The sequence below is a fragment of the Myodes glareolus genome, chromosome 2, assembly GCF_982192425.1.
Source record: "Myodes glareolus chromosome 2, mMyoGla1.1, whole genome shotgun sequence".
NCBI classification, from domain to species: Eukaryota; Metazoa; Chordata; class Mammalia; order Rodentia; family Cricetidae; genus Myodes; species Myodes glareolus.
Genome location: NC_142027.1, coordinates 42,681,104 through 42,705,044, shown reverse-complemented (window position 1 = coordinate 42,705,044; position 23,941 = coordinate 42,681,104).

Sequence of the window (23,941 nt, the reverse complement as noted above, 5' to 3'; positions counted from 1 at the left end):
TTCTTTGACATAGACCCTGGATAGTCAATACACACCTCAAAGTCACCAGGTCCAGTAAAAACACTTGAGATTTCCCGTTTGTTGTAGCAAGCATCTTATTACCTTCGCTTAAATGCCTCCCTCTTCCATTCACTAACAGTAAAATCTAAAAGGCATTCTGATTCTCTTCTTTCTCTCACATGTCTCAGCTTGTCAGCAAATTCTCTTGTTGCTGCACACTCATTCTCCACATTGCTTTAGAGCTTTATTTCAACCTGCATTCTGCCAGCTCTCCATGTTGTTTCCTTTGCCCAGTCCTTGCTTCCATACTGCTTTTGGCACAGAATGAATGACTGATACTTTTCAAAACCAATGTCGGATGATACTTTCGTCTTTTCAAAATCATGGCATCCAGTTTCACTGTGAAATTCAAAACTTTTGTCAAAACCACCACCACCCTGGCTGCATACCTTCTGCTTCTCTGCTACATCTGTTTAAATTTTCCTTTCTACCTCTTCTTCTGCTTCTATCTTTCAAGTTCTTGTTCCTCTACTCCAAGTGGACATTTCCCCTTGCTACTTCTAAAACACATCTAGGTAGATCTAGATTAACATCTTTGCAAAATAGAGTTACCTGGAATGCCTTTATACTGGATTGTCATGTGTCTCATGCTCTCATCCTTCTGGTCTCCTTCTACATGTTGCCTTATCAAAGAGGTAAACTGCTTATCCTATTGAAAGATAGCAGTCACTGCTCCTCAGCCCAAAGCTTAGGGAACTATCATAGAAAGGGCGAGAAAGACTGTAAGTGCTAGATGTCTAGGGGGCCCCAGAACAAACATTGTCTCAAAGACAGGACAGGGCTACTATTTTCATGCACTCATAGCAGCTGTTGTTACCTGGAGACTTGCACAAAATCAGTCAGTCAACATTCCCGGAGAAGTAGGCTTATGGGAACTCACAGCTCATTGAGGAGTGACTAACAGTTCGTGAAGCTGGGAGAAGAAGAACTCATAATTTTATGGACATGACCTCTGGTACACTGACCACTTCTCAGTGGGTGGACCCACAATTCCAACTGTGTAGGCAATGCAGGATGGACTCAGTGGTTTATAAAAGTACTGGCTTTTTGGAACCCATTCACTGTGGAGGGATACCTTTCTTAGTCTTGCTATAGGAGGGAGGGGCTTGCCTCAACTTGATATGCCAGACTTTGTTGACACCCCATAGGAAACCAAACCCTTTTTGAGGAGTGGAAGGCGGGTTAGGTGGAGGAAAGGTGTGGGAGGGCAGTAAGAGGGGAGGAAAAAGGAACTGTGGTTGGTATGTAAAATGAAAAAAAAACCTTAAATAAAATAATTTTAAAAATTAAAAAAGAAAAAAGACACAAAGTTGGGAGAGAGTAAGGAATAGGGAATAGGTCTGGAATGAGTTAGAGAAAGGAGTAGGGACTAAATATAATTAAAATAAATATATCTCATGTATATATATAATAAATTCCCAATAAATTAATGAGAATATTGTACTAAAAGAATAACAAAAACTGTCTGTTTTTCCCATTTTCTATCTCCCTCAGTTTTTTCCCATTGTTTTCATTGAATTTATTATCACCTTGTTTACAGATTATTTTATCTTTTATTTACTGTCTCCCCTCATTAGGCAATAAAAATAGTGAATAAAGGAAACTTAATAGATGAGATCAAGAGATAATTTTTAATTGCTTGTTTGTTACTCAAATCTCAGTGTTAAAACATAACCCAAGACCCTCCCTAGCACTGAAAACCTTAGATGGGATCTAGACTGTAGCCCAGAAGAAGGGTGCTGGCCTAGTACGTACAACTCAAGGTTCATTTTCCAGCTCTATAAGAGAAAAATTTCTAATAAGTCGAGTTATGAAGGCCATAGAAAGTATATATTTATTTTAATCTCTTTAACTTATTTAAGATGAACTTCGGAATTCTAAATGGGTTATTAATTAGCCAGACCCTGTTGGTACTTAATAACTCATGTAGCAAATAATTTGTGACTTTACAAAAATAATTAACAGTCATTCTCAGAGCAGTGTTCAAACTTTGGTTCTCTTTCATACTAGTCAGTTAATGCTTTTGGCAAGTTACTTATGAATTCCTTAGGGACTCACTTTTCCAATGTGTTAAAACAGATGAGAATACCAATCTTAGCTGTAAGGATAAATCATATTCATTTAAAGTTGGGTAAAACTGATGGCATTAGCAGCAGCAGCAGAAATAATTTCTCCCCAAGCCACAGAACGTAAGTGCTCCTTCATCACAAGAGTTTTCAACAGGACATTTAGAAGGCTTCTCGGGAGCTCTTCCTAGACTAAGATGGAGAATCAACAGAGATGGAAGAACAGTCCAGTACCAAGACCAGTGGAGTTATGGAAGTAATCTAAAGATGGTAGCTTGGAGTCTTACTCTAGCTCAGAAGTAACTAAAAACTACTTTGAAGGCTGGCTTACTACCACTGTTATTCTAGAAGCAACTGGGATGGATCTGGGAGTCTTTTACTATGGAGTGGACACAGATTTGAGAAGAACCAGGACTCACTGTCCTTTGATACTTCCCAGGAGCCCAAACCACCCTTACTTAATACTTGCTGACTGCATTGTCCTACATACACAGAGTTGTCATGAAATTCTCCCTTCCAACATACAGGAGACAATAAAAGTGTTTAAAGACATATTGTGATGTGATATGTTTTAAATAAAGAATAGCAAAACATTTTATAATCTTCACCTTTTTTCCTTGGAGAAGTGTGCCAGCCTTAGTTAGTCAAGAGAGTTGATCTGTTCTAAGAGAAAAGCCAGAACAACTCCGGGCAGCCTTATAAAACACTGACTGTTCAGGGAAAGAGGGCAAAGACCTAGGTGTGTATGATTTGATTTCATTTTAGATGGGGCTTGGGTGTAGGTGGGGAACGAGTAATTGGGCACAGCTTAAAGCACTGTTTCATTGAGTATAAATAACTCTGGCATGAGCCACACAAACAGCCTGGAAGGACTTTAACACTGCTCCCTGCCATTCTGAAGCCAAATTGTCTCTTTTAGATGAAAAAAAATACAAATTTGATTATAGAATTAAGACTTATGCAGTGAGTTTTCATCCAGCCATTCTACCTCCCTGAGCCAGTCATCAGAGAGCCAAGCATGTTCTGCCTCCAAGGTGGTACATAATAGTGTCTGGGGCTGACCAGGATCACCCTTGTTTGACTGCCAGACCAAACTTTACCTGGCCAAAATCTTACAAGAACAATTTTTTTTAAAACAGAAGGTCACTGGCAGGACCTTAGGTGTGGAGTGGTTGTCCAACAGAAGAGATTTCACACTGGGAAGGGTACTTCTTGTCTGGCTAGTGGACTATGGAAGGGGAACACAAGAATGCTCAGCTGTTTTTTTTTTTTTTTACAGTCCTTTATGTGGTTTGAGTTAGGTAAAAGACTTTTTTGTCTCTCATCACTTAGTATTAAATAAATTTCAACATAAATTTCATTTATTTATTTGTTTTTTGCTCCAAAGAAGTCTTGTATGTTTGCTGGAACTGTATACTAAAAGCAAATGAAAGAAGCGCATATGGAAAATTCATTGCAAGGCTTTGGTTAAGAAGGTAGCAGAGGCCTCTCTCACTAATGGGCAGCATAAGTGTTTGTTTGCTTGGTCATACCACTGCCTGACAGAAGCCCTGTTTTCAATTAGGTATAGAGTTGCTAGCTAGATGGCCAGAACTTTATGAATTGGGCATTCATCATCTGGTTTTCTGTAGCTGTTACATTTCCTATAAACACAGTGGACATACTTAGTACTCCACATTTCTACCATGGAATCGATGGCCTAGTAGCTAGATTAAATTAGTGTTCATAAAATCTAGTTTCCTGAATGCACTGATAAACAAAAGGAAAAAGGACACATCTTCCCCATTCAATTTGTTCAACAGCGGTGTCAAGGATGCTCACTCTCCTGGCACTGAGGTCAAGCCAAGGATTGAACAGTAAGTAAGGAAGGCATACTTTCTGCTTGGAAGAGTTAAGAGTTTGGTATGGGATGATGGTAAGTGGGTGAGGGGAGGTAGAGAAGGGGTAGTCTTCTAAAACTCTAATCTGACAAAGGAGGACCAGTCCAGATATAACAAGAACCTGCAAAGGACTTCAGATAGTTTTGCTTGAGGGCAATAAGAAAATGTTCATAATGAACTGAGCTTAAATAGTTCCTATGAATACTGAAAGTATACACAAGATAAGAAAACACTCCCCATATCTCTTTCACATCAAATTCTGTATTAAAGTTGAAAAAAAAAGGGCAGAGAAATGCATCACACTGATTGTGCCTAGAGGACTCTTGTGGCTCCCACACAAAGGAGTTATGGGTACTATCATTCTTTATAGTTCCAAACCACTAAAGCTTGCAAAATGCCAAAACAATTTTTCTTAAATGAGAAATATCTTTAAAATATTTAGTAAACTAATCTTTAATGTGAAATGCTCTGTGTCATAAATTGTAAAACTCAAAATAAACTAATATAATTTCTAATTATGTATTCATTGTATGTTCTGGCAATAGGGCCATGCTCACTGTTCAATGATGAATGGATGTATTGATTACATCATTTGAAGACTAAAGAAAAGCCTTTATAGTTCAGTTGACTTCACATATGTGAGATTAGGATCTGTAGACTTCTTGATTCATCACGGCCTACTTCTTAGATCCACAGAACACATGCAACATGCAGTTTGAAGAAAATGTTTTAAGGTGGAGATTCAAAGTGTAAATGTCACTAAAAAGATCAATATATAAATGAAATTTACAAAGATTTGAGCATTCAATGTCATCAATTAATGATTTAGTGTGCTATTATTGTAGTAAAATGAAGAAGCATAATTGAATATAACACACCAGTCCAATATACTCTCATGTGGATACAACAGTCTTTTCACATGATCTAAGAAAATTTAAATACACACAACTAATACATTCAATTTAAGCAAACTTTTTATTGCCTCATATTTGTGTACTCAGTTGGTAGTTATGACAATAATGAAAGAGGGAAGGAAGCAAAACACAGTGTGGAATATTCCCTCTGATTCAATACTCCAAGTGACACAGCCCAGCAAATTTAAGTACCAGAAGTGTAATACCTATTCTATAAAGAAAAGACTGATATTACTAAGCCTGTTCTTCATTTAGATAGTCCTTAGAAGTTAGATTTTTATGGAGATGAGCCATGTGGTGCCCCAGAAGCACATGTGACTTGCCAAAAATAATCTATTTTCAACTTAGTGTTAGCCAATTCACCAGTTTTTAGCAGTATGAAAATGTATTTGTTTTTATTTCTATTAAAAGTCTCCTAAAGCTTAGTATTTTAATACAGTACACAATTGTTGTATCACAGTTACTGTGAGCCAGGACTCTAGGCGTTGTTGAACTGGATGACTGTGGCTCAAGGCAGGGAGCCAGGCTCTCAAGGCTACAGTTGAGGTTTTGGCAGGAGCTGCTGTCATTTCATGGTTCCACTAAGGGAGGATCACTCACATGGCTGCTGAAAGTCCCTGGGCTCTCCTCACTGAATGTCAAGTGGAGATGTGAGTCCCTTGTCTCCTGAACTTTTCCATCAATCAGCTTGTCGCAATGCAGCTGGTACCTCTGAGAGAGTTGGCCAAATAGGTACAAGCCTCCAGCTGAAATCAAAGTCTGTAACACATTCTTCCACCATTTGTGACATTTATTACTGGTAGCTACATCATGCTCATAGAGAGAGATTTTACAGCCACAAATGCTGCGAAGAAAGATCTCTAAGGGTTATTTTAGAATCTGTGTGCCATAAAGAGATTAAAGGAAGACATGAATAGATTGAATAGATCCACGGCTTGTTATATGAACACATGAGAAGGCTCTTATGAATCCTTCCGTAACACTCCACCGGTAGACAGATTGTGCCTCCAGGCACATGTGAGCCCGTGGCATATGGAGTACCCAGAGGAAGAAATAAGTCTATCTGGAACATTAAATTTGAAAAATGGGACTTTCTAGGTTGACGTTATACACACACACACACACACACACAGACTCACACACACACACAGACACACACACACACGCATGCACATACACCCAACAAATCACCCTTGTAAATGTGAACATGAACAAACATGAAAACTTTTTTCTAGTCTTGTGTTTCATACCATTCTCCTTTTATAAAACTGCTGAAAATGTGCCCCTTCAAGAAGAAGAAATTTAACTTTCCAAGAAATTCTTGGCCTCTCCGCTCTTCTATCTGACACCTAAACATGAAGCAGTTGTAGGTCATTACCTCTAATTTCCACTTTAATGTGCATAGGCGGGAGTTAGGAGCAAAGCTGTAGTTTTTATGTGATCAAGTTTCCTTATTCGCGCCCCTGCCATTAGCCCTCCTTATGCATTGCTCTGGTCACCCCAGGAACATTCAAAGAAATTGAGCTTTCATTGTTCCATCTGAAGTGGTGTTCTGAATGTGACCTTACCATCTCAACAAGTCTCTTTTCAATGGTAACTGATTTTATTAATAAGTAATAAATTCCTCAGTGAAAACTTGACACCTGTGAAGTTCCAACTTTCAAATTCTTACCCAAAGCCATGCAGCAAATGTAATTTTAGATCCTTAAACAATAGTAATGGATACCTTCTCACCTGCCTCTAACCCAAACAGACTTTAAAACATTTGCATCAGTTTTTTTCCAAAAGAAAGAAAATTTTGGGCATAATCCACATTACACCATTTCTGCCAAAATGTTATATTTCCACAACTTTTTTAAAAATGAAAATGAGGTCTGGATGGTCTAGTAGTCTGTACCTCTATTTTTTTTATTCCCAACTGAAAGGTTATGCTCTAGTTTTACAAAGGCAGTAATTTATCGCACAGTCACATTAAACTCAAGATACTCCAAAATGAGCCCACTCCCTCCTAAATTTCTCTCCAAGAGTGGTGCACATCATGAGAAATTGTTTAATAATCATAACTCTTTGAATTTGATCAATTTAAGTCTTAAGAATTCAGAATTTAAAAATTCTGAGCAGAGAACTCCAGATGTCTCTTTCCTGGTCCCTCATTCTGTTGATTAACATGTTATTGTGAATGACATTTTAAAAACTCCCATCCATTGTTGCTCAAACTGTCAAAATCTAGTCGAACTCCTGCAGCTTCCCTGTAGTCAGGGGCCCATGCAGAGAGTCTGTCTGCTGACAGACACCTGGAAACGGCTGTCATGATGTCTGTCACCACATTTGAATTGTCATTGTATACACAGTACTACTGAGGTGACCCCTAACTAATCTAATTGCCTTGACCTGCGATCTTCACCAGTTCCAGGATACTCTATATGGTAGTCAGCCTAGTGTTTCCCTTAAAGATAATGTTGTTCATGTCTCAGATGAGTTCTAAAGCCTTGATTTTTCTTCCACTACCTATCAAATAAAAATTATATTCTCTAATCCTGTTATTCAAAACTCAGAAAACCTAACTCAGCAAGAAAAATTCTGTCTTCTTACAATTTAGAAGCCTTTTCTCTTGCTAATCTGATATGCTCTACAGATGACCACCCACCCTCATTTATTTCTGCTCATGCTGCTTCTTCTGCCTGGAATGACACAATTCCAATGTGGCAAGATGCTGACCAGCTTGGAACCCCAATTGACTATTACGTCTTTCTTCATACTTGCAACAATTCACCCAAATAATATGAGCATCACTTCAGATAAAAAACAAGTGGCGCTGTTTCCCACTTTTTGAGGCCCTGAGCACATTCTATTTATTTTTATAGATATGTAGCTACTGATTTGCTTTTGTACATTTTTGCAAGGTCATAAAGACTGTGGCCTTTGTTTAGTTATGTGTTCCCTGTTCCCTACTCTTAGCTAACATGAGTCATATTTCCAGTGGTACTGAATGTAGCTTCATAGAATCAATAAACTTACCTTACCTGTGTAATAAACTCTAAAATGTTGAGGACAAATGACAATCAACTTTACCTTACCCCATTAATCTTCAGAAGTACCAGGCAATTCAAAAGCCTTCTTCAAAGACCTTTCCTTGGGGTAAGTGATTCTTCGGATAGCGTTATCTTATTTCTGATCTCACTTGTGATAAGGTATTGAGGTTAAGGTTTCCAGATAGGTTGGCAAGCATGATGACATGCTAAAAGTAGCACAATATCTACTTCTTGATGTTATGACGTAGGTCTTATCAAGGCAACACTGGAAAACAAAAGCAACAATCTGCTTATGTTCCCTTGGGTTTTGGTTTGGGTTTTACCATCAAGTAGTCAGTGTGTTCCTTCTACATTTAGTAAACAACTTCCTTCCACAATCTTTCCCCAGACAATTAATCAGTAGGGAAGCCATTCCTATATCCAAGTCTACCTTCATCCCTCTACCCTATCAATATCATCAAATCAATGTTAGCTCTGTTTTCTGTAATCCCATTGCTTCCTTCCACTACACCCTTGTAAAAGTACAACTCCCAACCATCAACTTTTTTCATCTTGAATTTTTTATTCAGCTTACAAAGAATCATTTTTTATCATTACTTTTTATTTCCCAAGTCTCATAAAATCCTAAAGATGAAACAATAGAAACTATCACATACATTTATTTTTACAGATAAAAATATGCTAAATATTCTTGTCAGAGGCCAAAAATTATATCTTGTCAATAACATCTTGTGGGAAGAGCACCCTGCCAAACCACAGGCAAGTTTCCCCTCTAGGCTTCACCTCATTGCATTTGGATTTATTCAAAGTAGAATAATTGAGGTTAAACTGCCCAGGATGCTACTTAATCCAGTGGGAAGGAAAGAAAATGCATCATGTTAGCACAATCACCTCAATTCAAACATGGTCATTACTTCTATCTTAGTGGTTTATTATGTTATTGGTCACAATGTGATAGTCAGTGCATTTTGTTAGTCTGAAAAAAGGAAGTATTATTAGAAAATATCCCAATGTGATTATTTGGTTTAGGAATACACAGGTAACTTCGGCAGAGTCTTTGAGAATGTTAAACTGTAAAGTAACCTCATATTGGATATATTGGTTTGCCTGCGTATAATGACTGCTGCAAATGGTTCACTTTCAGGAATACTATATTGTTGTTACTCCCTGTAGCAAATTATCACACTTCTGCATTACTATGAGGTTCAAGGCTATTCAATGTAAATGCTCTTAACTCTAACCTTAATAGGAAAATCTTTCAATTTTCTTCGATAGATATTTTTATTCTCAAGTGCTCATTTCTCTGTCTGCTCACCTAGTTGGAGTGCTCACTTCCAGAAAGAAGACAGAATATTGGCTGATAATTTTCCACTTCCCTATTATCAGCTAAAACTCTTGACATTGCTCAAAATTACAACTGTTCTTTCGAGCTGCGTCTTGAGGTAGAAAGAAAAAGGAGTTGAGCCTCCAGGTTACCCACAATACATATAATCAAGAACAGGAAGTAAATCTCCACGTGCTAGTTTACTATAGTTTAGAGGTGCTGTCTTAGCAAAGACCTAACCAAGGACTGGTATTAGGGAAATAATGGAATAGAGTTGTCCCAAAGCAGTAATGACAATGGTGAGACATGTCAGGACCAATCACTAATATCCCAGGATGTAATGGATGGTATATAGCAAGTGATTAACCAATAAAAATATTCAAGGTTCAGTAAGAAAGAGTTGGGTCACATTTTATTAGTTGTGTTCATCCCTTCTCTGTAGTAGCTCACAGACAGTCTTGGTGACAACAAGCAACATTTCTTGCTCAGGTTCCTAGTACTAGAGGCTACAAAACAGCAAATATTTTTGTAGAATTGTAGTTCTTTGTGTTGACTGTGTGATTTCTGAGTGATAGACCTATCCAAAGGATCTGCTTTTTTCTTGACTAATTAAGAACAATACAAGGCTGAGAAGGCTCTATAGAAGGCATTTGCCAAAACCATTTAAGGCAAATGTATCAGTAGTTGCTGCTGGGATACAGGATGACAGAGAAATAATAAGTGAGCTAAAACTTGACAGAAAAGGCTAAGCAATTAGGTAATGTGTGGAAGAAAAAACATTAAAGAAACCATAAGCAAATGGAGAAGCATATATGTTCATCAAAAGAGCTTGTATTGTGAAGGGGTCATAAGTTTCCAAACTGATCTATAGACCTCATGCAATTTCCATAAAAAAATCCAGTTAACATTTTGCTAAGTTAGATAATGGATTGTAAAATCTGTACTGTATCAAAATAATTTACAAATAGCAAAAGTAATTTTATATGGGAACAAAGTTGGAGGAGTCACTTCCTGATTTCAAGACTTAATAGTGAGGCACAGCAATGAAAGGACTGGGTTACTGGCATAAGCATAGGTGCATAACGCTATAAAATGAACCCAAGAGGCCAGAAGTAAAATCATACCTTTCTAGTCATTCATTTTTGGCCAAGGCCATTCAACAAGGGAAATAATAGTGTTTTTCATTCAATTAATGTAGTAAATGGAGTAATTGCTTGTACAAGAATGATCTTAGATTTTTCGCTCAAATGATATACAGACATTAACTCAAAATGAGTCAAAGACTTAAATGCATAAGAGCCAAAACATACACGTTTTAGAAGGAGAGATTGGAGGAAGTCTTCCTGACATTGGATTTAACCATGCACAGTTTTGTTCTCTAAAGCATCCATGACTAAAAGGTAGATAAACTGAACTTGCTCAAAATTACAAGCTTATACATTGAAATACACTATCGCTAGCAGTAGAGTGCAAAGGCAACCCACATAATTATAGAAATATGTAAGGTCACATATCTAATAAGGTCTATTCTTAAGGACATATTAATATTCTTTTGACTCCACAGTGAAAAGACCAACAATCCAATAAAAATTGTGCAGAAGACTTAAATGATATTTTTCCTAAAAGGTGTTCAAGTGTCTAATAAGCATAGCTGTGTCTCAGGAGTAAGTTTTGAAATCAGGAGGCAAGTTCATGACATTTACTTTTTGTGTGTGCTTATATATATTTGAAATGCTGTCATGCCTTCTTGGTTTTGACCATGTGGCAGCTGGCAGTTGAAGAAAACAAAGAAAATTTGAATGTGAATTCTTATATCCAAATTGAGCAGAAGATTTCAAGAGTATCCTTACAGGGTACTGTTTTATCTTTCCTCAATATTCTACATCTTGACTGCATCAGCTTTTTTACAAGTATGAATGTCACAAAAGCAAAAGCAACTAAACCCTCCTATTTTATTCTGGAAAATTATTTATTTGCTGCATACAATTACAGGAACAAAATAAAACAAGACAAAATAAAATCATAGTTTTCATATTTTATTGATTATATGAACACTCTAAATTAAGATTAATCTCATTTGCAACTTTCCCTGCTAAATGAAACTATAAACATTGTGTTCATTTACATCCATAGATTTTTATGAATAAATTTCCCTGTATATCTCTTGTTTCTCCTCTCTGCTCATAAATTCTCTAGACTGAAGTTGAAGGTCTACAGGGTTAATCCGCTCTACTCTGTGCAGGAACTCCACTTTGAAAAATGATTAATCTTTTTAATTTGAAACAGCTCTGTGTTATTGTTGTTAAGGGAAAGGGAAATTTCTTGCAGCAATAAAAACAGAATAACTTTTTTCAGAAATATAAATTTGGACATGTAGCAACCAGGTGTCAACGTGCTATCAAAAAGAAGTCTGCTCCTTTGGAACCAGTGCATTGAAGAAGTGGTATTCTTTAAAGTCAATGAAAATATTGGAACTGGCCTGCTTTTTATTGGTGGGTAATTTGTTTGTGATTAAAATCCAGTGACAGACAGTCAAACTTATAAAATCTGAAAGTTCCTTTACACCAGAATGCTGCTTTTAATGATCCGTAAAGGTATTTTTATTCTGCTTCTTTGCCTCTAGGGCACATTTCTTAAAATCTATAACCCGTTCCATTCGGAACCCTTGGCAGGACACTGTCTTGTCATAGCTCTAAGTAGTGAAGCATGATGTCAGCATGATTCTGAATGTAAAATTACTCACACAAATGTGATGAATTATTCTAGCTTTTTTGATGATGCATTTGTTAAAACTTGCTTGTCCTTTTAAAAATGTACATAAGTAATGTGCTCAAGAAATTGTAATTGTAAATGAAAACGCATAACATGAGATAACTTACTCTATCCCTAGCTGAAGTGAAATTTGTATAATTCTTTGAATATCAATTTCTCATATGCGAACTGGACATAACAATGCTTGCTCCCCAGAGTACTAAAAGCCTGTTTAGCAAAGCCTGGCACATGCTAAGCGCTCCAAACCTGGTAGTAATTAGTATTCCAACCCTTGCCAACTTTGTCTTTCTTTATGACTTGCCAATACGTACAAAGATATTGCCAACTTTTCCCATGAAGCCTCTTCATGAAGCAAGCCGTCAATCTTGTCAATCTCCTAGGAGAGACACGAATGCAATGGGTCAAGTCAGCACAAGCCGTCAATCTCACCAGTCTCCTAGGAGAGACACAGATGCGACAGGTCAAGTCAGCACATTTGTTAGGATTGGACACCTGCAACTTAATGGTACTGCCTGTGAATAAAACACTTTCAACATGATCAAAATGGAACATGAGTTTCAAGGAGCCTATACAGTTTTTCAGTTGGCTAGCCACCAGCCTTTCTTACCTGCTACGGGACTAAACAGGAGAAGAGGTAAAAATCTTTAAGGTCAAGAGGGCTTGAGCCCAAGGGGCAAGAGAAAAGTGCGTTTCTCTATTTTTTTTTATTACTCAGGGAGAAAACTTATGAAGAACGGCTTTGTTTCTACCTCATAGCGTGCAGGCTAATGCACTACCTGGCTCCAACCCTGTGACGTTGTTTTGCTCACAAGAGCCCTGAGGAAAAGCAGGACTCATGTCTCTCTGTGGGTGAGCCTTCCCACTCAAAGCAAGTAAGAGCAGTGAAATAAATCCACCACAAAGGAAATCTGGGAGGCCAATTCACCTCTAGAGTTAAATCCACTGGCTCATTTGGGGAGTTGAGAAAATTAATATGTGTGTATGTGATTGCATAGAAACTGTACAATGGGAAGCTTATTTGAATACACGATTATTTATTCCAAAACTCCAGAGAGTATTTATAATAAACATAAAGCAAAAAAAAACCCTAACTGTAAAAAACAACATCTAGCTATAAGTACAAGTCTTGATTCACCGAGACTGATAACTTACAAAGGGACTTTCTAAAACAGGAATCTGGGAAGAACTGATAGCCAAATGTTTCCTGTCTGGGATGTGGGTCTCTGAGTCCTGATCAGTGTCACTCAGAAACCTCCAAATTGGGCTTGACTCTTATCTCTGAGAAGAGTCGTGAATAAAGGAGAAAAAGAAATGAGGGAAGAAAAGAATTTTTTCATGTCGGCAGCTTCAGGAAATAAATTCAATATTCATTCTTGAGAAAAGTTCTTACCTAAGTTCAGAAGAAAATATGCATCACTGACCAAAAACATGCAGAAAGCTTTCAGTAAACCCCATAATTTGAAAGGATTTCCTCAAATACTAGCGGCAAACTAAGAATATTCCTTATATCTTTCAGTATTGGGCTGGAGTTCTAGCTAGTACAACAAACTAGAAAGAATGTGAAATGAATACATATTCCTATTCCATTGGAATGTTTATTATAGCCATTACTGACAGTTAGATAGAGAGAGCCCCAAAGAGCTTATGGACAAGTTGCTAGTATGAATAAGACAATTCTTCACAATAATGAGAAAACCTAGACAGCACTGTAAGTTCATGTGTTCCTCATACATGGAGTGAAATAGGCACAGGCTGGAAAATACTCTTAAAAGTGTAATCTGTATTGAGCCCGTGTAGACTTTTTTTCTAGTCATTAGAGTTACAACCCTTTACACTGTGTTAAGTGATACTAGCAATCCAGAGATGATTCAGAGGACATGAGAGGATATGCACAGCTTCTATGAAAACACTACACCCTTTATCTAATTTACCCAAGCACCGCAGATTGGTATCATCAGGTATACAGGAACCAGCAGCGCCCAGTTAGTGAGTAAATACTGTATGAGTAAGAGGCATTCTTAAAGTTCGACCACTAAGCTGTCAAACAGTTTAAGAGTATTATTTGATAAATATATAATGTACTTATGTATTATTTAGTTCTGCATACTTCACATATGTAGCTTCACATACGCTATAAATCCACAGATTCTGTCTGTATCTCTTTCTCCTCAAATGAGTGCCAGATTACAAATTCAGTATGCTGGAGAGGACAGAACAAAAGTGGTGCGATGTGATTTTGCAGCCAACTGTAAATAGGATAGCTTGTGTCCTATGCTTCTTCTCATACATTGTTTGCTACTGGGAGGCCAACTGCTATGCTGTACAAGCTCTTCAACGCCTTTTGAGGAGGCCCTCACAGACAGAAACCAAGGCCTCTGATTGCCAACCAGCACCAGTTTGCCAGCAGTGGATGAACTAGTGTAGCCCCCACAACAAGACTGCAACACTGTCACCTATCTATAGTCAAAGATTTTAGCAAAACCTCTTCCATGTTCTTACCCACAGAAACAATGAGAGATCATAAATATTGTTACTTGGAGCCCCTCAGTCTTGAAATAAAGCAACAGATAGTAGACACTGTTATTCTCACATCACCTTGGAGAGTAGATACTATTCCTATGGTCACTGTAAGGGTGAGTCAAGGAGAAGAAAGAGGTTAAGTAACACACTTAACAATGTCACACAGGAAGAGACAAAGCAACTTGCTCAATCTCTTTTTGGAGACTGATGGAGACAGGATTCTCAAGCAGAACCAGTCAGTTTCATGTTGGTCCTTTCAACTGTGCAACATGACATTGCAGGACACTACATGGTATTTTACCCCTCGGGTATTCAGCATACTTTGTATTTTATTCAATCCCCATTTTACAACAGATTCCTCTCTCCTGATGACTTCCAATATCCAAAATCAGCAGGGATAAGAAAAATAGAACTTTTGAGCCACTTCTTCCAAAGACCTCTCTTTCAGTTTGCTTGGACCTACTCTTTTGGGCCCCCATTATATAAAAGTTTATTATAAATAACTTACTTTTCTCTAAAATCAAGAACGAAATACTGGCTGTGTTTCCAAAATCTAAGTCATAAAGAAGACATCTCACAATATACGTTAAATCTAAATCATTACTGGTAATTAGTGGTTGCTTTCCACGTGAATCAGACCTCTCATTGCCTGCAAACAAGCCCATGCTTCCCCCTGAGAGCTTCCCTCTGGGAAGCCAGTACCCAGACTCCATCACACGGTTTGATTGATGCTGGCCTTGTTTTCTCTGCATGGACCTCTCTCAAATATGTCAATGAGCTTGTACAGAATAGTGGTTGGCTTCCCATTCTGAATGCTAGGAAGCGTCTGACTCGAGCTAGCCTGTACACAGCTGGTTGCAGGATTATTGCTCTAAAACCTTCTCTTTGCTCCATCAGAGTCTGCATTTCATATCCACAATTCTCACCCAATCAACAAGTCATGAGTTTGATTTCTTTACTGCAGGTTAAAGGGTGATTGTTCGTCAGCTTTCCATCACTATAACCAAATACCTGAAATAAAAATCAACTTATTCAAGAGAAAGTTTTAGTTCACAATGTTAGGATTCCAGTCTGTGTTTTGTAGATGGAAGTTTCTATCCCTCATGGCCCCACAACCATTCAATCCCAAAGAAACACATAAAGGCTTATGTTAATTAAAAAATATTTGGCCTATTAGCTCAGACTTATTACTAGCTACCTCTTATAACTTAAATTAAACCATAAGTCTTACCTATGTTTAGCCACACGCCTTGGTACCTTTTGTCAGTGAGGCATTCTCACCTTGCTTCTTCTGCATCTGGGTGGCAACTGCATCTCTACCTTTCATCTTCCCAGAATTCTCTCAATCTGGTCACCCTGCCTATACTTTCTGACTGGCTACTGGCCAACCAGTGTTTTATTAGATTAATATGTGACTGGAGTATAAGGGTAGAGTAAAAACTACTCATTTCACAAATGAGGAAGCTATAGGAGAGAAAAAGCCCAAGATGTCACAGTCCTCTTCATTACTCAACCACCTCAATATTTTAAAGTAGGCTCATGTCTAAAAGGTTTCTCCATTTTAATAGTGCCTTTATTGGGGCGGGGTGGGAACTAAACCTAGGAATGTGTTGGGAGAACATTCAAGATACAGACTTCAGCAACAATGGCTTTCACTCTGCTTCTAGGCTGCCCTTGGACTTGAGGTATAACATCAGCTATTCCCTAAATATGCTGACTTGACCTGCAGGTTTTGGAATTCCAGACCATCATACAAGGACCAATTCCTTAAACATTTGTGTCCCTTTTTGACCTTTTTTCTCTTGCTGTTTTCTTTTCTCTTCTATGATTTTTATAATAAAGTCGTGATACATAGTATTATTTAGTAATGCATTTGCCCTGACAGAAAAATTAAAGAAATGGGCAAGTTTCTAATATATCCATTATTTCTATTGTATCTTCCAAGTGGGCATACCTAGCCCAAGTCTACTGCCACATAGCTGCTTCTCAGCTTCTGCAGGCATAAGACTAAATGCTACCTTCAACCCTCCTTTGTTTCCCATAGTTTGGCAGTGTGGTTACTTGTGGGTAGGAGGAAAAGAAGCTGTTTGAGCTGTGTCTTCTGTAATTTTCCTAAAGAACCTTGACTTTTGCAACTTAAAAGCCAATAGCTTGAATTTTAAATTCTGACTGTGTTAAAATATTTCTTTGTCATGATTGATGTTTCTTGGCTTGTTTTACATGTTAAAAGCTGTGGAGACATAAATAAAATTATTACTGGGGACAACAGTCACAAAATCCCACATGATTGCACTATTAAAACATCCCAACAGCAAGTATGGATACCAGAATTAGTGGTGATCTGCCTGTTTCATGTGTTGCTACCTACTTCTTCATATAGATCCTTTTATAGCATGCCTACATGTCAAATTTAGGATCCGTTATGTCACCATCTGCCAAATTTTCACATTGGTCAAACTAGAGAGTCAACAAACTACATGATCCAAACTTTTTTTTTGCCTTGCCGAAAATTTGAGAACAATATCCAGCAATAAAACCATCCAAGCAAATGTTCAGTTTCATAGATTGGACAGCATCTTAATACATATGGGGAAAGATATATATTCTCCTCTTCTGTTGTTGAAATTTCTAGAGAAGACAGAAACTAAGATGGTCACTTATTTCTCCCCTTTCTTTGAAATGCCAAGGCTCAATACTTCACACCTGTTTCCTGGGACTCACGTTGGAATGACCGCTCTCACCCTGTTCATTTTGAAGGGGTGTATATTTCCAAACATTTTAAAATTCTGGGCTTATATTTTAATAATTGCCTTTATTTTATGATTTCATAGATTTAGCTTAATACAAGCAATAGTTTATAAATAGTATATGCAGCATTATCTGCTAGAAACCCTCATTAAGACTAGAAATTATAACACACTTAAAAGTCCAAAAGGCTTCCTAATGATGTTAGTTCTTCCCCATATTTCCACTACTCAACTGTAATCTGGCAGCATTTTCACCCAAATCCATTATTATAAGAAAAGGCATGTGCTCATTTATCTGAAACCTCTCTATTCACTAGTAGGCTCCAATATTGTGGGACCACTGGAAGTTAGGATGTACTATACTGCCCTAGTAGAAATGAAAGGATTACAGGTAAGATATTTTGGACTAAAGCAGCCTTTTATGGAGATGTACGTGTCCTTGCTTCTGTAGTAACTTGGGTGTGGCATGAATTCTATCTCAGAATAGGCAGGTTGTGAATGGGGTGAAGAGCATGGGTCATGTTACAGATGCCTCTTTTAGATACTGAATTAGTATAGAGATCTTTAAAAACCAAATGTGCCTACTGTTTGCAATGTTGTATATTTTGAAAGCTAATGTAATTATTTTGAGAAGTTTCACAGAGTGAATTCTTGGGGAGAGTAAACACGGACCCTTGTCCTTAGCAGAACTTGAATACATCCCTTCTTAGATATTTAAATATTTAGGCTGAGAGTTAGTGATGCCCATGTTTCAATGAAAACTGGTTTTAAAAAATTTGCCTGTGAACTTTGCCCATGCTGTTTTTTTTTCCCACAGCCTGGTGATAGTGGAGGAATTCTCATGAGCAACACAGGAATCTTATCCTGCTCATCTGGATCTCATGTAATTCTACCCCCTTTACTGGCTTTTTCATTTCCATTCCTCTGGAAAGCACTTGAGACATTTATTTCCGCACTAAACTGATATGCCAAACATGAGGGTGGAGCTCATGGCTGTGACATCTCATCTTTCATATGATTTCTGTTAGAAAGATACCCTCCTATCAGCTAGGGGTGCTGCCATGTCTGTGTGCTTTTGCAGGCATTCAGAAGTTCAGGCAAAAATGCCTAACAGCATCCATGGTAGAGGACACTTTCTTCTCTCCTTGGTTACTACATGATAACTACGTCTATCTTTACCCTAACATTGGTTCAGTTTTGTATGTGTGTGAAGATGTTGTAACTCTCATAGTTGTAAATTCACCTGAAGATATCAGTATATTCCCTACAGCATCAACACCCCATTCTATACTGTTCTTTAAAGTTTTGTTCTTTGTCAAATGCAGGGCACTTGCTTGTTGTAAAATTTTAAGTATTGTAACATTAAGTCTATTATACATCTCATCCTAAAGATGTATGAAACTTCTTTAACTCTTTTACAGAAACAGTTACAAGTAGCATCTAATAATTGTACTTCTTTATCTTCATACAAATTCTTTTATTTGCATTTATCGAAAACAGTGAGTCTTTTGAAACTAATTTAGGAAATGACTCCCTTTAGAAGAAATTAAAGTATACTTTTTGAAAAGTTGGTAATAATATTTCATACTGTCCTTCCTTTTCTTCAAGGATCCTTGTCTGCCTTTTCTTTGGTGTCCATAGGACTTCTGAGATTTAATTATTAACTGAGGTTCTTTTGTATGCAGTGAATTATTTTAAGTATTGTATAAAATAAATGGTTCTCTACATCATGAGTAATCAGAACCAATCCTCCATAACATAAAAGGCTAAAAGAACATAGAATTAATCATTATAGCTGGGTGCCATGTCTGACTTACCTCAGCATTCAAGAGTATGAGGCAAGAGAACGAATCTGGATTTAGAGCCAGCATGGGCTACACAATGAGTTTCAGCCATCTTGGATACAGTGTGAGACCCCTGATCCACTCCCAATCCCCCTTCCAAAGACAGAAAGAAGATATAACAATATTATGGATTAAAACTTGATGATGGTTTATAATAGCTAATGGGGCCTTGGGATTATTGTTTTAAATATAGACACATTGTAATGCAGATACTCATCTAAATGAACTTTTTTCTTCTGGATTAAATTCTCCCAGGTTTCAGATTAGTGAGAACACCTGACAAAAATTCTGTGTTCTCTGCCGGTTTTCTTGGAAAGCTGATGAGGTGAAATTTTGAAACTTTGATGAAATGTATTTGGAAATGCCAATGACATAGAGAATTTTTCAAGCTGAATGGAAGATGAGTCAAATTAAAAATGAATAAAACATTGTTGCCAACACCCCCATGCCAAACTACCCACTTCCATGTGGAGACAATGAGCGGCACAGTGAATTTCAGTTTGTAAAATGATAATTGAACTCACATTGTAGAACATCTCACTGGCTATGTACTTTCATGAAAAATATATTTGAAGGCAGCCATAAATATAGCAACCAAACATAGAGGAAGTCTTAAATAAATACACACACACTTCTTCTATACAAGTTCAGTTAAGAGGTTTGACTACGTTTTTGAATTGAATATCTAATTTTCATGAAATGTTGCTGATATTTGGAATTTATGTCTCAATATGTTGACCATATCTATACAACTAACATTACTCTTTTATGATAGGGAGGGATGTGCAGTATTAGAAGTTCTGAGAATGTACCCTTTGCTTTGATGCATGATAGAATTGTTTATGGAGTTTAGGAAAGGAATTGGGAATGTTTGCCTTTAGCCACAATTTGTTTCAAACTTATGCTTCTACTGTAAGTAAGTAGATATAAAACTGTATGAAGTACCATTGTGATTGATTATCTCTGATACAACCAACAGTCCAGTCTACAAGTGATTCTTGAGATCACAGAGGAAACAGAACTGAACTTTGGCCCTGGAACCTCCAACAATGGTTACTGTATGCCTCTTTTTAAAGTGTTACAGATAGATAGAGGAACTGATGGTTCAATGTGTCAACAAATAAGTTTTCTGCTTGTCAACAAATTATGTAACTGCCTGTTAAAAGGTTTAATGTTTTTCAAGTAAAACAGCAAAAATCTATGCAGTTAAAGATTTACATTTGCCCTATGCCTTGTACACCTACACTCAACACAGTCACACATACACACACACACACACACACACACACACACACACACTCAGAGACACATACACAAGAAAATCAAACTGATAAAAACAATTCTATTTCTCCATGGTCTGCATGGCTACATAATTGTGTATGCTTGTTAAAGCTCATTAAAGTGAACATTTAAATGGACATATTTTGTTTTATATAAATTATACAAGACAAAATTATGTAATTTTTCCCATTGAAATTTAGTTAGTTTTTGTTGCATTTTTTTAATTTACACAAGCACAAGTACAGAACACGTCCACACTGAAATGATGGTGAGCTTTTCAGATAAATGCAGTTATACTATAGTCTCCAGTTTGGTTCTAATCTGAACCCGTCTTTCTGTTATGATGCTGAAATTTTATTGGTGGATTTGTTTTATCTCTGAATTGCCTTATCTCTTTTTCAAGCTAGGTCTGTTTCTTCTGGTTAAGGAACATCTCAACTACAGAGATTCCACTGACTCATAGCTATTTCAGCTAGTAACAGCCACAAAGAAAAATGTGGGAACATCAGGAGAACATTGAAATGCCTTTCCCTCATTCTGTCAAATACCTTTTTATTATGAGCATGGAATAAGAGAATCATAGCATATATTGCCAAGATTCCATTTTCAGCTTAATTTGAGGAAAAGTGTGATGGTTTCTAAGGAAAATAGACACTCTGGCAGCCATTATTTTTCGCTGTCTTTTGCTTTAGGTCACATAAAAATCACCTTGTGATTTATATTATTATGATAATAAACATTTTCCCTCAATCCAAATGAATGAATGCCATGAATACATTACTAAGAATAATTGTGCAGTCTCTGTGTTATGAGACTCACATGGCTGGATGCAAGCTCCTTCAACTATTAAACTTATAATAGGTATAATGAATATAATAGGGATATATATATATACATATATATATATTCCTTTCTTCTAAACTTCAATATTTTTATACTAGAATTGGTAAGTTCTTTACTTGATCTGTTCTTTATTTCTCTTGCTGATATTTTAAATAACCTTCTTACAGGCAGAATGTACTGGAGCTAGGAACAGCTGCTCAGCAGTCTCCAAATAAGAATGTCATGTTTAAAGACTCATGGTCTGTCAATTCCCCAATCGTGCTCTCTCCAAACCAAATAATCCCAATTCCTTTAATCTTTAATCATGTTTCCAATTGCCTAGGCTTCTTCTTAAGCCCCCAAACTTGATATGACATAGTTCTAACCATGTGTTTAGATCAGAGATTGCAATTCCCTTTGACTTTGATTAGAATCAGCTTCTCCAAGGAATACAAATACATTTCCCATGCCTCGTGACATAAGATAAATGTTTCTGAAAAGAACAGAGAGCTGCTCCATCACGCACCCAGCTGTTTTTTTATTACCTAGAGTATAGCCAACAACAAATTAAATTAAGCATTGTCCACTATGTGTTATCTATGTGAGCACTATTTGATGAGGTGAATTCACCATCTTCAATCCAAGATTTACTTTGCAAAACTGATGGAGCACAGCTTTATTCTAGGAATATGTTTTTTTCCTAGTGAATTTCATTTATATTCTTGGAAAGAAATGAGATGAAAATGAAAAAATTTTTTAGAATAATTAAGATCACAGTGGTACTTTTCAATGTTTGCCTAAAACAAACCATGAGACGGCATTAATGATAGGGTAAATATTGATTTGAAAGAAATTGGTGCATGTTGTATGCACTTTGTTCTTCAACAAAAAAGTTCTCCAGGTTCTTTTGAATCAAATAAAAATCACATTGGTCTGAAAATCAGCAACCTCATGAAGGAAACTGATGCTCAAAAGTCTGGATAAACTCAACTAATTTTTTTAAATTTTCTATCCAAACAAATTCCCCTATTTGGAAGGTTGGGGTTTTGTTTTGGGGTGTCTTTGTTTATTTGGTTGGTTGGCTTTTGGTTTATGTGTTTGTCCATTTTTTACTTTTGCAATTCTAGAGCATGAATATTGAATTTTTTAAAAATTCTTTGCTATTCGAAATTTACTCACCTATAGATAACTCTCATTCAATATTGAAGTTGATATTTTGATAATAATTGAAAGAAACAAAAAGATTTGTAGGAAACTTTCTAGAAAGTTGTCAGTTACAGACAAGTAGTTCTGAATAAACGATATTATACTGAAAATGCATAAATAAGTAGATAGTAAAAAGGCTGTGTATCTAGAAAATAGAGAACAAAAAGCTTAAGCTAAAATGGTTCTCTAAAATAGTTTGTGACTAATGCAAAACCATTATATAACTGAATTATTTAAATAAATAAGATATAATTGAAAATTATCATAATAGTTACTTCAGGTTAAAAGCAATGCTGCTTTTATAGACCATTCCTAATTATTATAATCAACTCATAAACAACTACGACATCTAGGATTACTTAGATAGACTTGGCATTGTGAAGATAAAGTCTTTGGCTGAGAAAATAGACCCTTAGTTGTCTTCAGTGTCAGTGATGATATTGTCTACAGTCCTGCACTTTATTTTATTGTTTTTCTTTCTTCCGTGACTTTTTTTTCTAAGAATGCGTTTTGAAATATCTTTCCCTGACTTGTTGTATTAAGGTATTCTGTTGTCTCTCTTCTATTAATTAAGAACTTATGACTTTTGTTTGATCTTGGTGTTTCCCTTAAAGTTTTAAAAATATGTCTAAAAAGTAAACATTTAGCTAGCATGCTTACATTTCTAAGCAAAACAAACCCTATGACTTGCTGGGCAGAAGAGCAATATGTCTTCCCAGAAACACAGTGTGCCCATGCCCCTCCCAGAGATGGCTCAGTGAATATGCACTTGTTCTTCACTGGGGTGTCAGAGGGAGCATACTGCAGGGCCCAGCAACATTGACAAAGCCTCTCTGGATCCCAGAGACTCAGAATGGCTGCACAGAGATGGAAACAAAATCCTCTGTCACTGCTGAGCCAACTCTTCCATTACAAATACCTTGGAACAAGGAAGGATGTCTCCGGAAAGGAAAAACTAAGTGGAAGGCAGTCAAATGGCCTCTATTAAAACTGCAGAGACCTAGAATCTTTGCTCCTGGAGAACCCTGAATCCTCACAGTCTCTGCGTCCAGCGCAAGGAACTGTGTGCTGTGTCCAGGGTTGCCTTCTTCCAAACATGGAGCCTGTGTTATATCACTTCTCTCAAGACAAAGATCCCTGCTGTGGGGCCTTTTATGACCCAGACAGTGCCAGTGTGTGCTGTTTCTAAGAGTCACCAGTCATCACATGAACTCATTGCTGAGACTCCGTCACTGTAATTCTCTCACCTATGTAACTGAAGCACCCTGACCTCCATTGGTAAATATATAGCCAATTAAGAGCATTTTGTCTTCATGAAAGGGTAGTTCTCCGAAGTTTTATCATGTCTTTCTGTGCCTATAGTAAGACACCATTGATTAGTAAACTTACAGTAATAGAATCCTATCATTTCCTAACATGGTATGCTTTAGATGTGCAATGTTCCCTCAAAAGGCAAATGTGGTAGATCCAATC